Source organism: Arachis duranensis, chromosome 10 (assembly GCF_000817695.3).
Source record: "Arachis duranensis cultivar V14167 chromosome 10, aradu.V14167.gnm2.J7QH, whole genome shotgun sequence".
NCBI lineage: Eukaryota > Viridiplantae > Streptophyta > Magnoliopsida > Fabales > Fabaceae > Arachis > Arachis duranensis.
Window position 1 is genome coordinate 32,835,872 of NC_029781.3, and position 17,815 is coordinate 32,853,686.

The 17,815-nt window shown below is 39.9% G+C and overlaps 2 non-coding genes across 2 annotated transcripts; both read right to left on the bottom strand.

The window, feature by feature from the left end:
* Positions 1–402: 402 nt before the first annotated feature.
* LOC127743593 (small nucleolar RNA R71) lies at positions 403–506 on the bottom strand. Its single transcript, XR_008004978.1, has one exon. It is a non-coding gene; the product is annotated as a small nucleolar RNA R71 (small nucleolar RNA).
* Positions 507–5,336: 4,830 nt separating this feature from the next.
* On the bottom strand, positions 5,337–5,444 carry LOC127743595 (small nucleolar RNA R71). Its single transcript, XR_008004980.1, has one exon. It is a non-coding gene; the product is annotated as a small nucleolar RNA R71 (small nucleolar RNA).
* Positions 5,445–17,815: the final 12,371 nt, after the last annotated feature.

Below are 17,815 nucleotides of genomic sequence, written 5' to 3' on the forward strand. Positions count from 1 at the left end.
GGAGATGGCAGCCGAACCCAACAACAATAATGCAAAGAGGATGCTTGGTGATTTTACTAAACCCACGTCCAAGTTTGATGGAAGAAGCATCTCAATTCCTGCCATTGGAGCAAACAATTTTGAGCTGAAACCTCAATTAGTTGCTCTAATGAAATAGAACTGCAAGTTTCATGGACTTCCATCAGAAGATCCCTACCAGTTCTTAACTGAGTTCTTGCAGATCTTGAGACTGTTAAGACTAATGGAGTAGATCCTGAAGTCTATAGGCTCATGCTTTTCCCTTTTGCAGTAAGAGACAAAGCTATAGCATGGTTGGACTCTCAACCTAAAGATAGCCCGGACTCCTGGGATAAGCTGGTCACGGCCTTCTTGGATAAATTCTTTCGTCCTTAAAAGCTGAGCAAGCTTAGAGTGGATTTTCAGACCTTCAAATAAAAAGATGGTGAATCCCTCTATGAAGCTTGGGAAAGATACAAGCAGATGACCAAAAGATGTCCTTCTGACATGTTTTCAGAATGGACCATGATAGATATATTCTATTATGGTCTATCTGAGTTCTCTAAGATGTCACTGGACCATTTTGCAGGTGGATCCATTCACCTAAAGAAAACGCCTACAGAAGCTCAAGAACTCATTGACATGGTTGCAAATAACCAGTTCATGTACACTTCTAAGAGGAATTCCGTGAATAATGGGATGCCTCAAAGGAAGGGACTTCTTGAAATTGATGCTCTAAATGCCATATTGGCTCAGAACAAAATGTTGACTCAGCAAGTCAACATGATTTCTCAAAGTCTGAATGGATGGCGAAATGCATCCAACTAAACTAAAGAGGCATCTTCTGAAGAAGAAGCTTATGATCTTGAGAACCCTACACTAGCAGAGGTAAATTATATGGATAAACCTTATGGAAACACCTATAATTCATCATGGAGAAATCATCCAAATTTCTCATGGAAGGATCAACAAAAGCCTCAACAAGGCATTAATAATGGTGGAAGAAATATGCTCAGCAATATCAAGCCTTATCCATCATCTTCTCAGCAACAGATAGAGAATTATGAACAGAGTACCTCTAACTTAGCAAATTTAGTCTCTGATCTGTCTAAGGCCACTTTAAGTTTCATGAATGAAACAAGGTCCTCCATCAGAAATCTGGAGGCACAAGTGGGCCAGCTGAGTAAGAAAATCACTGAAACCCCTCCTAGTACTCTCCCAAGCAATATTGAAGAAAATCCAAAAAGAGAGTGCAAGGCCATTGATATAATTAATATGGCCGAACCTAGAGAGGAAGAAGAGGACGTGAATCCCAATGAGGAATACCTCATGGGACGTCTCTCAAGCAAGAAGGAGTTCCCTATTGAGGACCCAAATGAATCTGAGGCTCATATAGAGACCATAGAGATTCCATTAAATCTCCTTCTGCCATTCATGATCTTTGAAGACTATTCTTTCTCTGAAGAGGATGAAGATGTAACTGGAGAACAAGTTGCTCAATATCTAGGAGCTATCATGAAGCTGAATGCCAAGTTATTTGGTAATGAGACTTGGGAAGGTGAACCTCCCTTGCTCATCAGTGAAATAGATACATGGGTTTAGCAAACCTTACCTCAAAAGAGACAAGATCCTGGCAAATTCTTAATACCCTGTACCATAGGCACCATGACCTTTGAAAAGGCTCTGTGTGACCTGGGGTCAAGCATAAATCTTATGCCACTCTTTGTAATGGAGAAGCTAGGGATCATTGAGGTACAGTGATGAGCGGATAATTTATACGCTTTTTGGCATTATTTTTAGTATGCTTTTAGTATGTTTTAGTTAGTTTTTATTATATTTTTATAAGTTTTTATTTAAAATTCACTTTTATGGACTTTACTATGAGTTTTTGTGTTTTTCTATGATTTCAGGTATTTTCTGGCTGAAATTGAGGGACCTGAGCAAAAATCTGATTCAGAGGCTGAAAAGGGCTGCAAATGCTGTTGGATTCTGATCTCCCTGTACTCGAAGTAGATTTTCCAGAGCTACAAAAATCCAATTGGCGCGCTCTCAATTGCGTTGGAAAGTAGACATCCAGGGCTTTCCAGAAATACATAATAGTCCATACTTTGCCCGAGATTTGATGGCCCAAATAGGCGTTCCAAGTCAGCTTTAGAATTTCCGGTGTTAAACGCCGGAACTGGCACAAAAGTGGGAGTTAAACGCCCAAACTGGCACAAAAGCTGGTGTTTAACTCCAAGAAAAGTCTCTACACATGGAAGCTTCAATGCTCAGCCCAAGCACACACCAAGTGGGCCCGGAAGTGGATTTTTACGTCATTTACTCATTTCCGTAAACCCTAGGCTACTAGTTCTCTATAAATAGGATCTTTTGCTATTGTATTTGGAGGATCTTTCAATCTTCGGATCATCTTTCGATCATGTTTTTATGATTGAACCCTCTTTGGGAGACTGGCCATTCGGCCATGCCTAGACCTTGTTCTTATGTATTTTCAACGGTAGAGTTTCTACATACCATAGATTAAGGTGTGGAGCTCTGCTGTACGTCGAGTATTAATGCAATTACTATTGTTCTTCTATTCAATTCAGTTATTCTTGTTCTAAGATATCACTTGTTCCTCAACTTGATGAATTTGATGACCCGTGACACCCATCATCATTCTCACCTATGAACGTGTGCCTAACAACCACCTCCGTTCTACCTTAGATTGAGTAGATATCTCTTGGATTCCTTAATCAGAATCTTCGTGGTATAAGCTAGAATCCATTGGCGGCCATTCTTGAGAATTTGGAAGGTCTAAACCTTGTCTATGGTATTTTGAGTAGGATTCAGGGATTGAATGACTGTGGCGAGCTTCAAACTCGCAATTGTGGGGCGTTAGTGACAGACGCAAAAGAATCAATGGATTCTATTCTGACATGATCGAGAACCGACAGATGAATAGCCGTGCTGTGACAGAGCGTGTTGAACATTTTCACTGAGAGGATAGGACTGTAGCCATTGACAACGATGATGCCCAACATACAGCTTGCCATGGAAAGGAGTAAGAAGGATTGGATGAAGACAGTAGGAAAGCAGAGAGACGGAAGAGACAAAGCATCTCCATACGCTTATCTGAAATTCTCACCAATGAATTACATAAGTATCTCTATCTTTATTTTATGTTTTATTCATCTTTTAATTATCAATCCTCCATAACCATTTGAATCCGCCTGACTGAGATGTACAAGATGACCATAGCTTGCTTCATACCAACAATCTCTGTGGGATCGACCCTTACTCGCGTAAGGTTTATTACTTGGACGACCCAGTGCACTTGTTGGTTAATTGTGCGAAGTTGTGATAAAGAGTTGAGATTGCAATTGAGCGTACCATGTTGATGGCGCCATTGATGATCACAATTTCGTGCACCAAATTTTTGGCACCGTTGCGGGGGATTGTTTGAGTTTGGACAACTGACCGTTCATCTTGTTGCTTAGATTAGGTAATTTTATTTTATGTTTAAGCTTTTTACTTTTCGAAAATTTTTCAAAAATACAAAAAAAAAATTTAAAATCTTAAAACAAAAATATTTTTATGTTTCTTGTTTGAGTTTAATGTCTAATTTTAAGTTTGGTGTCAATTGCATGTCTTTATTCTTCTAATTTTCGAAAATTACATGCATTATGTTCTTCATTGATCTTCAAGTTGTTCTTGATGATTTCCTTGCTCTGATCTTTAAATTCTCTTGTCTTGAGTGTTTTGTTGTTTCTCATATGCATTCTCAATTTGTTAGTGTCAATAGTATACAAACTTCTACGTTTGGTGTCTTGCATGCATTGTTTATTTGATCTTAGTGGCATTTTGATTATTCCTCATCATTAAAAATTAAAAAAAAATTTAATTTGTGTCCTTTCAAGTCAATAATACAGAGAATTGAAGATTCAAAACATGCAGCAAAGGAATTACACAGAAAAAGCTGGCCGTTCAAAACGCCCAGTGAAGAAGGAAAACTGGCTTTTAGACGCCAGCCAGGGTACCTGGCTTTAACGCCCAAAAGGGTAGCATTTTGGGCGTTAAACGCCAGAATGGATACCATTCTGGGCGTTTAACGCTAGGATGATACAAGAGGGAAGATTTTGTTTTTAATTCAAATTTTTTTTCAAGTTTTCATAATTTTTCAAAATCAAATCTTTTTCAAACCATATCTTTTCAATCATATATCTTCAAAATCAATTTCTTTCCATCCTAAAAAATACTTGCCTACAATTAATGATTTGATTCAACATTTCAAGTATGTTGCCTTTTCTGTTAAGAAAGGTTTAATGTTTGAATCATATCCTTTAAATTTCTTGTTAGCTAAGTCATTAATTTTAAAAGTCAAATCTTTTTAAATTGTTTCTCAATCATATCTTTTCAATCATATCTTTTTAAAACCATAACTCTTCAATCATATCTTCTTAATCACATCTTTTTCCAAATAATTTTCATTCTTTTTTATTTCTAATTTCAAAATCTTTTTCAAAAATCACTTTATTTCTTTCCCAACTTTAATTTTCGAAAATCATTCTTCAATTTTTCAAATTTCTTTAAAATCTTTTAATTTATTTTCGAAAATTCTTCCCCTCTTCTCACATCCTTCTATTTAAGGACTAGCACTCCTCCACTATCAATAATTCGAACTCTATCTCTCTTGATAAGTTCGAATTCTTCTTCTTCTACCTCCTCCTTCTATTCTTCTTTTCCTCTGACATCTCAAGGAATCTCTATACTGTGACATAGAGGATTCCATATTTTCTTGTTCTCTTCTCTTTTATATGAGCAGGAGCAAAGACAAAAGCATTCTTGTTAAGGCTGACTCTGAACCTGAAAGGACCTTGAAGCGAAAGCTAAGAGAAGCTAAAGCACTACTCTCTATAGAGGACCTAACAGAAATCTTCAAACAAGAAGAAGACATGGCAGCCAAAAATAACAACAATGCCAACAATGCAATGAATGTGCTAGGTGACTTTACTGCACCTCCTTCCAACTTCTATGGGAGAAGCATCTCTATCCCTGCCATTGGAGTTAACAACTTTGAGCTTAAGCCTCAATTAGTTTCTCTAATGCAATAGAATTACAAGTTCCATGGACTTCCATTGGAAGATCCTCATCAGTTTTTAGCTGAATTCTTGCAAATCTGTGACACTATCAAGACCAATGGGGTTGACCCTGACGTCTACAGACTTATGCTATTCCCTATTGCTATAAGAGACAGAGCTAGGATATGGTTGGACTCACAACCTAAAGAACGCCTGAACTCTTAGGAAAAGCTAGTCAATGCCTTCTAGGCAAAGTTCTTTCCACCTCAAAAATTAAGTAAGCTTAGAGTGAAAGTCCAAACCTTCAGACAGAAGGCAGGTGAATCCCTCTATGAAGCTTGGGAAAGATACAAACAATTGATCAGAAAGTGTCCTTCTGACATGCTTTCTGAATGGAGCATCATAGGTATCTTCTACGATGGTCTGTCTGAACTGTCCAAGATGTCATTGGACAGCTCTGCTGGAGGATCTCTTCATATGAAGAAGACGCCTGCAGAAGCTGAAGAACTCATTGAAATGGTTACAAATAACCAAATTCATGTACACTTCTGAAAAAAATCATGTGAACAATGGGACGAATCAGAAGAAAGGAGTTCTTGAGATTGATACTCTGAATGCCATATTGGCTCAGAACAAAATATTGACTCAGCAAGTCAATATGATTTCTCAAAGTCTGTCTGGAATGCAAGCTGCACCAGGCAGTACTAAGGATGCTTCATCTGAAGAAGAAGCTTATGATCCTGAGAACCCATCAATGGAAGAGGTGAATTACATGGGAGAACCCTATGGAAACACCTATAATCCTTCATGGAGAAATCATCCAAATCTCTCATGGAAGGATCAACAGAGACCTCAACAAGGTTTCAACAACAATAATGGTGGAAGAAGTAGGTTTAGCAATGGCAAGCCTTTTCTATCATCTTCTCAGCAATAGACAGAGAATTCTAAGTAGAGCTACTCTGACTTAGCAACCATGGTCTCTAATCTAATCAAAACCACTCAAAGTTTCATAACTGAAACAAGGTCCTCCATTAGAAACTTGGAGGCACAAGTGCGTTAGCTGAGTAAGAAAGTTACTGAACTCCCTCCTATTACTCTTCCAAGCAATACAGAAGAGAATCCAAAAGGAGAGTGTAAGGCCATCAACATGGCCGAAATTGGAGAGGAGGAAGAGGCAGTGATCGCCACTGAGGAAGATCTCAATGGACGTCCACTGGCCTCTAATGAGTTCCCTAATGAGGAACCACGGGAATCTGAGGCTCACACTGAGACCATAGAGATTCCATTAGATTTACTTCTGCCATTCATGAGCTCTGATGAGTATTCTTCCTCTGAAGAGGACAAAGATGTCACTGAAGAGCAAGTTGCTAAGTACCTTGGAGCAATCATGAAGCTAAATGACAAGTTATTTGGTAATGAGACATGGGAGGACGAACCCCCTTTGCTCACCAAAGACCTGGATGACTTGACTAGGCAGAGATTACCTCAAAAGAGACAGGACCCTGGGAAGTTCTCAATACCTTGTACATTAGGCACCATGACCTTCGAGAAGGCTCTGTGTGACCTAGGGTCAAGCATAGACCTCATGCCTCTCTCTGTAATGGAGAAGCTAGGGATCTTTGAGGTACAAGCTGCAAGAATCTCACTAGAGATGGCAAACAATTCAAGAAAACAAGCTTATGGACTTGTAGAGGATGTTCTGGTAAAGGTTGAAGATCATTACATCCCTGCTGATTTCATAGTCTTAGAGACTGGGAAGTGCATGGATGAATCCATCATCCTTGGCAGACCCTTCCTAGCCACAGCAAACGCCGTGATTAATGTTGACAGAGGAGAATTGATCATTCAAGTGAATGAAGAATCCTTTGTGTTTAAGGCTCAAGGATATCCCTCTGTAACCATGGAAAGGAAGCATGAAGAGCTTCTCTCAAAATAGAGTCAAACAGAGCCCCCACAGTCAAACTCAAAGTTTGGTGTTGGAAGGCCACAACCAAATTCTAAGTTTGGTGTTGAACCCCCACATTCAAACTCTAAGTTTGGTGTTGGGAGGTTCCAACATTACTCTGAACATCTGTGAGGGTCCATGAGGGCCCACTGTCAAGCTACTGACATTAAAGAAGCGCTTGTTGGGAGGCAACCTAATGTTATATTTATCTATTTTCCATTGTTATTTTATGTTTTCTATAGGTTGATGATCATGTGAAGTCACAAAAACAATTGAAAAAGCAAAAATAGAATGAAAAACAGAAAGAAACACAGCACACCTTAGAGGAAAGGCTTGCTGGCGTTTAAAAGCCAGTAAGGGCAGTAAATGGGCGTTTAATGCCCAGTCTGGCACCATTCTGGGCGTTTAACACCAGAAAGGGGTACCAGACTGGTGTTTAACGCCAGAAAAGGGCAGCAGCCAGGCGTTTAACGCCAGGATTGGCAGAAAGGGCATTTTACACGCCACTTGGTGCAGGGATGAGCTATCCTTGATACCTCAAGGTCTGTGGACCCCACAGAACCCCCACCTACCCCACCACTCTTTCTCTTCTTCACCCATTCACCAATCACCTCAATACCTCTTCCCCAAAAAAACCCCTCACCTATCAAATCCCACCATTCTCTTCACCACTCACATCCATCCTTTATAAAACCTCACCTACCCCACCATCCAAATTTAAACCACTTTTCCTTCCAAACCCACCCATAATGGCCGAACCCTACCCCTCTCTCTACCCCTATATAAACCTTACTTCACTCATTCATTTTCACACAACCTACACACTACTTGTCCCCCTCCATCTCCTCTATTTCCTCTTCTTCTACTCTTTTATTTCCTCTTTTGCTCGAGGACAAGCAAACCTTCTAAGTTTGGTGTGGTAAAAGCGTTGCTTTTTGTTTTTCCATAACCATTTATGGCACCTAAGGCCGGAGAAACCTCTAGAAAGAGGAAAGGGAAGGCAAAAGCTTCCACCTCTGAGTCATGGGAGATGGAGAGATTCATCTCAAAGGTGCATCAAGACCACTTCTATGAAGTTGTGGCCATGAAGAAGGTAATCCCCGAGGTCCTTTTCAAACTAAAAAAGAGTGAATATCCGGAGATCCGACATGAGATCCGAAGAAAGGGTTGGGAAGTTCTTACCAACCCCATTCAACAAGTCGGAATCTTAATGGTTCAAGAGTTCTATGCCAATGCATGGATCACCAAGAACCATGATCAAAGTGTGAACCCGAACCCAAATAATTGGCTTACAATGGTTCGGGGGAAATGCTTAGATTTTAGTCCGGAAAATGTAAGGTTGGCATTCAACTTGCCCATGATGCAAGGAGATGAACACCCCTACACTAGAAGGGTCAACTTTGATCAAAGGTTGGACCAAGTCCTCATAGACATTTGTGAAGAGGGTGCTTAATGGAAGAGAGATTCAAGAGGGAAGCCAGTTCAACTGAGAAAGCATGACCTCAAGCCCGTGGCTAGGGGATGGTTGGAGTTTATCCAACGCTCAATCATTCCCACTAGCAACCGGTCCGAAGCTACTATAGACCGGGCTATCATGATTCATAGCATCATGATCGGAGGGGAAGTAGAAGTTCATGAGGTTATATCCCAAGAACTTTATAAGGTGGCGGACAAGTCCTCTACCTTGGCAAGGTTAGCCTTCCCTCATCTCATTTGTCACCTCTGTAATTCAGTTGAAATTAACATAGAGGGAGACATCCTCATTGATGAGGACAAGCCCGTCACTAAGAAGAGGATGGAGCAAACAAGAGATCCCACTCATGGACATGAGGAAATTCCTCATCATGAAATCCCTAAGATGCCTCAAGGGATGCACTTTCCTCCACAAAACTATTGGGAGCAAATCAACACCTCCCTGGGAGAATTGAGTTCCAACATGGGACAACTAAGGGAAGAACAAGCCGCCATCACTAAGGTGGACCCATTCTTTAACTTCCTTGTTCTTTATTTTCCTGTTTTTCGAAAATTATGCTTTATGGTTTATTTATGTATGTGTCTTATGATCATTAGTGTCTTAGTGTCTATGCCTTAAAGTTATGAAGTCCTATGAATCCATCACCTTTCTTAAATGAAAAACGTTCTTAATTGAAAAAGAGAAGAATTGCATGAATTTCGAATTTTATAACAGATTAATTATTTTGATGTGGTGGCAATACTTTTGATTTCTGAATGTATGCTTGAACAGTGCATATGTATTTTGAATTTGTTGTTCATGAATGTTAAAATTGTTGGGTCTTGAAAGAATGATGAAAAAGAAGACATGTTACTGAGGATCTGAAAAATCATAAAAATGATTCTTAAAGCAAGAAAAAGTAGTGAATTAAAAAAAAAGAGTAAGCAGAAAAAGCCAATAGCCCTTTAAACCAAAAGGCAAGGATAATAAAAAGGATCCAAGGCTTTGAGCATCAGTGGATAGGAGGGCCTACAGGAATAACATCCTGGCCTAAGTGGCCAAACCAAGCTGTCCCTAACCATGTGCTTGTGGCGTGAAGGTGTCAAGTGAAAACTTAAGACTGAGCGGTTAAAGTCGTGATCCAAAGCAAAAAGAGTGTGCTTAACAACCCTGGACACCTCTAATTGGGAACTCTATCAAAGCTGAGTCACAATCTGAAAAGGTTCACCCAGTTATGCATTTGTGGCATGGATGTATCCGGTGGTGATACTGGAAAACAGAGTGCTTTGGGCCACGGCCAAGACTCATAAAGTAGCTGTGTTCAAGAATCATCATACTTAACTAGGAGAATCAATAACACTATCCGGATTCTGAGTTCCTATAGAAGCCAATAATTCAGAACTTCATAGGATAAAGTGAGATGCCAAAGCTGTTCAAAGGCAAAAAGCTAAAAGCCCCGCTCATCTAATTAATACTGATCTTCATAGATGTTTTTGGAATTCATTGTATATTCTCTTCTTTTTATCCTATTTGATTTCCAGTTGCTTGGGGACAAGCAACAATTTAAGTTTGGTGTTGTGATGAGCGGATAATTTATACACTTTTTGGCATTGTTTTTCGTATGCTTTTTGTATGTTTTAGTTAGTTTTTATTATATTTTTATTAGTTTTATTTAAAATTCACTTTTCTGGACTTTACTATGAGTTTGTGTGTTTTTCTGTGATTTTAGGTATTTTCTGGCTGAAATTGAGGGACCTGAGCAGAAATATGAATCAGAGGCTGAAAAAAGGCTGCAGATGCTGTTGGATTCTGACCTCCCTGCACTCGAAGTGGATTTTCTGGAGCTACAGAAGCCCAATTAGCGTGCTCTCAATTGCGTTGGAAAGTAGACATCCAGGCGTTCCAAGTCAGCTTCAGAATTCTCGGCGTTAAACGCCAGAACTGGCACAAAAGTGGGAGTTAAACACCCAAACTGGCACAAAAGCTGGCGTTTAACTCCAAGAAAAGTCTCTACACATGGAAGCTTCAATGCTCAGCCCAAGCACACACCAAGTGGGCCCGGAAGTGGATTTTTATGTCATTTACTCATTTCTGTAAACCATAGGCTACTAGTTCTCTATAAATAGGATCTTTTGCTATTGTATTTGGAGGATCTTTCAATCTTCGGATCATCTTTTGATCATGTTTTTATGATTGAACCCTCTTTGGGAGGCTTGCCATTTGGCCATGCCTAGACCTTGTTCTTATGTATTTTCAATGGTAGAGTTTCTACACACCATAGATTAAGGTCTGGAGCTCTGCTGTACATCGAGTATTAATGCAATTACTATTGTTCTTCTATTCAATTCAGCTTATTCTTATTCTAAGATATCACTTGGGAGCAACTAAGGTTAGGAGCACCAAAATCACTAGGGATGGAGCAACAAAGGCAAGGAAGAGACATAGAGGAGCTCAAAAAGCACCATTGATCCTTCAAGAAGGCGCTACCCTCACTAAGGTGGACACATTCCTTAACTTCCTTGTTCTTAATTCTCTGTTTTTCAATTTTTATGCTTCATGTTTATCTATGTTTTGTGTCTCTACTTCATGATCATTAGTATTTAGTAACTATGTCTTAAGGCTATGAATAATTCCATAAATCCCTCACCTTTCTTAAATGAAAAATGTTTTTAATTTAAAAGAACAAGAAGTACATGAATTTCGAAAATTGTCCTTGAATTTAATTTAATTATATTGATGTGGTGACAATACTTTTTGTTCTCTGAATGAATGCTTGAACAGTGCATATTTTTGATGTTGTTGTTTATGAGTGTTAAAATTATTGGCCCTTGAAAGAATGATGAACAAGAGAAATGTTATTGATGATCTAAAAAATCATAAAATTGATTCTTGAAGCAAGAAAAAGCAGTGAAAAAGCAAAAGGCTTGCGAAAAAAAAAAACAACAACAAATGGCAAAAAAAATTTTAGAAAGAAAAAGAAAAAGCAAGTAGAAAAAACCAATAGCCTTTAAAACCAAAAGGCAAGGCTAAAAAGGATCCAAGGCTTTGAGCATCAATGGATAGGAGGGCCCAGGGAAATAAAATCCAAGCCTAAGTGGCTAAATCAAGCTGTCCCTAACCATGTGCTTGTGGCGTGCAGGTCCAAGTGAAAAGCTTGAGACTGAGTGGTTAAAGTCATGATCCAAAGCAAAAAGAGTGTGCTTAAGAGCTCTGGACACCTCTAACTGTGGATTCTAGCAAAGCTGAGTCACATTCTGAAAAGGTTCACCCTGTCATGTGTCTGTGGCATTTATGTATCCAGGGATAATAATGGAAAACAAAGTGCTTAGAGCCACGGCCAAGACTCATAAAAGTAGCTGTGTTCAAGAATCAACAAACTTAACTAGGAGAATCAATAACACTATCCGAAATTCTAAGTTCCTAGAGAAGCCAATCACTCTGAACTTCAAAGGAAAAAGTGAGATGCCAAAACTGTTCAGAAGCAAAAAGCTACAAGTCCCGCTCATCTAATTAGAATTAATATTCATTGATATTTTGAGATTTATAGTATATTCTCTTCTTTTTATCCTAATTGATTTTCAGTTGCTTGGGGACAAGCAACAATTTAAGTTTGGTGTTGTGATGAGCGGAAAATTTATACGCTTTTTGGCATTGTTTTTAGGTAGTTTTTAGTATGATCTAGTTACTTTTAGGGATGTTTTCTTTAGTTTTTTATGCTAAATTCACATTTCTGGAATTTACTATGAGTTTGTGTGTTTTTTTGTGATTTCAGGTATTTTTTGGCTAGAATTGAGGGACCTGAGCAAAACTCTTATAGGAGGCTGACAAAGGACTGCTGATGCTGTTCGAATCTGACCTCCCTTCACTCGAAATGGATTTTCTGGAGCTACAGAACTTCAAATGGTGCGCTCTCAACAGCGTTGGAAAGTATACATCGAGAGCTTTTCAGAAATATATAATATTTCATACTTTATTCGTGATTAGAGGACGTAAATTGGCGCTCAATGCCAGTTCCATGCTGCATTCTGGAGTCAAACGCCAGAAACACGTCACGAACCAGAGTTGAACGCCAAAAACACGTTGCAACTTGGCGTTCAACTCCAAATGAAGCCTCAGCTCATGTAAAGTTCAAGCTCAGCCCAAGCACACACCAAAGTGGACCCCGGAAGTGGATTTCTACACTTAGACTTATTTCTGTAAACCCTAGTAACTAGTTTAGTATAAATAGAATTTTTTAGTATTGTATTTTCATCTTTGGTCTCAGTTTTATTCTATTATTCATCTTAGGAGACTATTGATCACGTTTTGGGGGCTGGCCATTCGGCCATGCCTGAAACTTCATCACTTATGTATTTTCAACGTTGGAGTTTCTACACACCATAGATTAAGGGTGTGGAGCTCTGCTGTACCTTGAGTTTTAATGCAATTACTACTATTTTCTATTCAATTCGATTTATTCCTGTTCTAAGATATTCTTTGCACTCCACCATGATGAATGTGGTGATCCATGACACTCGCCATCATTCTCACATATGAACGTGCGTGACTGACAACCACTTCCGTTCTACCTTAGACCGGGCGCATATCTCTTGAATTTCTTAATCAGAATCTTCGTGGTATAAGCTAGAATTGATGGCGGCATTCATGGGAATCCAGAAAGTTTAACCTTATCTGTGGTATTCCGAGTAGGATTCCGAGATTGAATGACTGTGACGAGCTTCAAACTCGCGATTGTTGGGCCTGATGACAAACACAAAAGAATCAAGGGATTCTATTCCAACATGATCGAGAACCGACAGATGATTAGCCGTGCTGTGACAGAGCATTTGGACCATTTTCACTGAGAGGATGGGATGTAGCCATTGACAACGGTGATGCCCTACATACAGGTTGCCATGGAAAGGAATAAGAAGGATTGAAGGAAGCCAGTAGGAAAGCAGAGATCCAACAGGGACAAGATGACCATAGCTTGCTTCATACCAACAATCTCCGTGGGATCGACCCTTACTCACGTAAGGTATTACTTGGATGACCCAGTGCACTTGCTGGTTAGTTGTGCGGAGTTGTGACTAAGTGTGATTCACGTTGAGAGCGCTACCAAGTTATTGGAGCCATTGTTGATGATCACAATTTCGTCCACCAGAAGGACAGCCAGTTTTCTAGGTTCTTGGAGATCTTTAAGAAGCTCTAAATTAACATACCTTTTGCTGAGGCATTAGAGCAAATGCAACTCTATGCTATGTTTCTAAAAATAGTGAAGAAAAGGTCAATGAAACTGGCCAAGATGCCCTGGCATCACAACACCAAACTTAAAGCTTGCTTGTCCTTAAGCAAGTACTGGAACAAGAGAATGATGAATGGAGTGCCAAGAGAAATGAGTCATTCTTGTGGATGTCATGTCACTGATTTTATGGTGGTTTCATGCATAGTAACTTAGGTTTATTCCATTACTGGCTTTCAGACCTTTATCATGTCCTAAAACACTGACTTTGCTTACATCCCATGAGACTTTTATTGATCCTTTTATTGTCATTCCATGGCTTATTTGTGTTCTTCAAGCTAAGTGCTCTTTAAGGGGGTAACTCTTTAAGATAAGCTTTCAGCCAACACTCCCGAACCAGTTGGTTCAAGGTGCTAGGTGTTGAGACACCTCTAAGGACTTACTCCCTCAAGTCTCTCCCCCATACATACACACCACAGGCATCTGGTTCATTTATTTTCCTTCTTAAGACCTTGGTGTCCAGCACCTCTTTGGGTTACTAAATGCTATGTAGTGAGGGTTACTCTTGATAGTGGACTTTCAGCTGATAATCCGGAGTTAGTTAACCTAGGTCACCAAGTGATAAGGCACCCTTAAGAGCTTATTCATCCAAGTAAATTCCTCACACAGGAACACCACAGACACATGCCTCAAGATTAAAACCATTGTTGCCTAGCCTTATTACTTACTCTTTTTCTTTTGTTTTTCACTTTAAGTGTTCTGTCCCTTTCTCTTATTAGGATCTTGTTATTTACTTAGTCTCATGGGTATATTCAAAGTATAGTATTCAGGCCAGATAGTTGTCATCCCCACCTTATGGTTGAACCAACTTAGCTAACTTATGATCACACCAAAGACTCATGAATGCACTTCCATATTATGAACTCCACTCTGGTCTTTTTAAAATACAATCATTCTCTTTTCATTTGATTTAAAAGACAAGCATACAATAAGTAAAGATATGATGCAGTGACACTTAAACCAGAAATCATAGACCTAAGCAATAAAACTTAAAATGCAGAACTGAAATAGGTTCCAATCAACACATGACTATTAATTAACAGTGCATTCGGACTTCCAATTTTTAACACGATGAGTAGATGGAATTAAGTAGCAATACAACCTTTGGGAGGTGGTTTGCTACACCAATCCAGTTACCCTCTTGTTGTCATTGTCATAGTTCTTGATGCCTCACTTTCTTAGTTGAAGGTGCACCATCTCCTCATAAGCTTTCTGCAAGGTTATTGGAAGTTGCTTGTTTCCCAAGCACTTGAGGAATAGTCAGCTTGCATGTATGCTTATGATTTCTGAACTTATTTTGGTGTGTGAACACCAAACTTAGTTCCTTGCCTACTACAAAACCTTGCATGCATACGTAGAACCTTGTATCTTGCTGTTAGCAACCAATTAACTAAAGACTACTCTATATCCAAGTGGCTCCCTTGATTGATCAGAGCTAGCAATGTGTTTTGAGAGTGTAGTGTGATTCGAACTAGCATCCTTTGGTGGGACACCAAACTTAGAATCGCACTTTCACTCTTGAATTGTTTTGGTGTGGAACACCAAACTTAGCTTCTTTCAATGCAGGGGAAACAACTTGTGATCTTTATTGAAATGCAGCTAAAAAAGTAGTTACCTAAGGTTGGGTTGCCTCCCAACAAAGCGCTCTTTTATCGTTGCTAGCTCGACGGGTCCTTACTTCACTTGAGATGATATTTTACTCTGGGGTTTTCCCCCATGTTGCGCAGATAATGCTTGAGTCTTTGTCCATTCACTGTAAAAGTCCTCTCTGACCTTTCATCCATGATTTCGATGTGTCCATATGGTGAGACTTTTGTGACAATGAAAGGCCCGGACCACCTCGATTTGACTTTTCCTGGGAACAGTCTCAATTTGGAATTGTAGATGAGTACTTGCTGCCCCTTTTCGAAATCCCTGGGTGCAAGATGCAGGTCATGTCTCCTCTTTGCCTTCTCTTTATATATCTTAGTATTTTCATAGGCTTGTGACCTGAATTCCTCCATCTCTTGCAGCTGCAAGATCCTCTTTGCACCAGTAGCTATGCTGTCAAAGTTTAGTATCTTGATGGCCCAGAGAGCCTTGTGTTCCAATTCTAGTGGTAAATGGCAAGCTTTCCCATAAACCAGTTGATATGGGGACATTCCCAGTGGTGTTTTGAATGCTGTCCTGTATGCCCAAAGAGCATCATCCAGCTTCTTCGCCCAATCCTTTCTTGATACACCCACAGTCTTTTCCAGAATCCTCTTTAGCTTTCTGTTGGATATCTCTGTTTGTCCACTTGTTTGGGGATGGTAAGGTGTGGCTACCTTGTGTTTCACCCTATATCGTAGGAGAAGAGCCTCTAGTGGTTTGTTACAAAAATGGCTCCCTCCATCACTGATGAGGGCTCTTGGGACTCCGAACCGGCTGAAGATATTCTTCCTGAGGAAGTTCATGACCACTTTATTATCATTTGTTGGGGTTGCAATGGCCTCTACCCATTTGGACACATAATCCACTGCTACCAAGATGTACTTGTTTGCATATGAGGTTGGGAATGGTCCCATGAAATCTATTCCCCACACATCAAATACTTCCAGTTCCAAAATGAAATTTTGTGGCATGGCATTTCTTTTGGGAAAGCTCCCAAATCTTTGGCATTCATTGCAGCTCCTTACCAGTTCTTTGGCATCCTTGAAAAGGGTGGGCCAAAAGAATCCACTTTGTAACACCTTTGCTACAGTCATGTCCCCTCCAAAGTGGCCTCCGTAGCATGAGTCGTGGCAATTCTATAGTACCTCTCGTCCTTCCTCTTCTGAGACACATCTTCTAAGGATTTCATCTGAACACTTCTTGAAGAGATAAGGCTCGCCCCAGACAAAGTATTTTGCATCATTCATGAGCTTCCTCTTTTGATGTTTATTGATCCCTGGAGATAGAGCCCCAGTTGCCTTGAAGTTGGCAATGTCTGTGGTGCACGAAATTGCAATCACACTTTGCAATCCCGCACAACTAACCAGCAAGTGCACTGGGTCGTCCAAGTAATACATTACGTGAGTAAGGGTCGATCCCACGGAGATTGTCGGCTTGAAGCAAGCTATGGTTATCTTGTAACTCTTAGTCAGGATATCAGAAATTATCAGGATTGATTGTGAAAAGCAAAAGAACATGAAATAAGTACTTGTTTTGCAGTAATAGAGAATAGGTTGAGGTTTTGGAGATGCTCTATCTTCTGAATCTCTGCTTTCCTACTGTCTTCTTCTTCAAGCACGCTAGGCTCCTTCCATGGCAAGCTGTATGTAGGGTTTCACCGTTGTCAATGGCTACCTCCCATCCTCTCAGTGGAAATGTTCAACGCACCTTGTCACGGCACGGCTATCCAGCTGTCGGTTCTCGATCATGTCGGAATAGAATCCAGTGATTCTTTTGCGTCTGTCACTAACGCCCCACAATCGCATGTTTGAAGCTCGTCACAGTCATTCAATCATTGAATCCTACTCAGAATACCACAGACAAGGTTTAGACCTTCCGGATTCTCTTGAATGCCGCCATCAATTCTAGCTTATACCACGAAGATTCTGATTAAAGAATCCAAGAGATATCTACTCAATCTAAGGTAGAACAGAGGTGGTTGTCAGGCACGCGTTCATAGTTGAGAATATGATAAGTGTCACGGATCATCACATTCATCCGGGTTAAGAACAAGTGATATCTTAGAACGGAAGCAAGCATGATTGAATAAGAAACAGTAGTAATTGCATTAATCCATCAAGACACAGCAGAGCTCCTCACCCCCAACCATGGGGTTTAGAGACTCATGCCTTAGGAAGTACACAAAAAAATGTGTAAAGTGTCATGAGGTACAGATACAATGTCAAAAGATCCTATTAATAGTGAAGTAGTAACCTAGGGTATACAGAAATGAGTAAATGACGTAAAAATCCACTTCTGGGTCCACTTAGTGTGTGCTTGGGCTGAGCATTGAAGCTTTCATGTGTAGAGACCTTTTCTGGAGTTAAACGCCAGCTTTAATGCCAGTTTGGGCGTTTAACTCCAAGATTTATGCCAGTTCCAGCGTTAAACGCTGGAAATATTGAGGC